A 546-nucleotide genomic window follows, 5' to 3' on the forward strand; every position below is an offset into this window, starting at 1 on the left:
TCTTCTTGGGTTCCAAAAGGATAACTTCATTTTGAAGATTTTCTTTTTTATTTCTCGACACAAATACACACACACACACACACACATATAGTGATAGTGTAACTGGGTGGTCCCTAGTAGAAGGGAAGTTCCAGGTTCCCTGCCCCACCCAGAAGGTTGTCTTGTTGCGGCGGATGGCAGAACCCACTTAGAGCAGGCAGGTTTTGGGGCTTCAGGAGTGCCTCTCTCTGAATTGAGGTGCCCTATAACAATAACATAAGTAAGCATGGAAAGTTTGATTTTTCAGAGCATTTCCCCTCCATCCGTACCGTGTCTGTCGACAGAGGTTGCATAGCTTGTGTCAACTAGGTATCTGACTGGAAATGAAATGAATTGGCCACATGGTAGTGAAGGGATGGAGGAAGTAACTAACGCAGGCCTGAGCAAAACTAGACTAGCCCAGAGACTTCCGGAAGATGGCGGCAGAGTAAAGACGCCGAGATCACCTCGTCCAAGCCGGCATAGGAATTGAGGACTGAAAACGGACTATAGACTCACTTACTACAA

The sequence above is a fragment of the Condylura cristata genome, unplaced genomic scaffold (assembly GCF_000260355.1).
Source record: "Condylura cristata isolate star-nosed mole 26May11 unplaced genomic scaffold, ConCri1.0 scaffold00024, whole genome shotgun sequence".
In the NCBI taxonomy this organism is placed as follows: domain Eukaryota; kingdom Metazoa; phylum Chordata; class Mammalia; order Eulipotyphla; family Talpidae; genus Condylura; species Condylura cristata.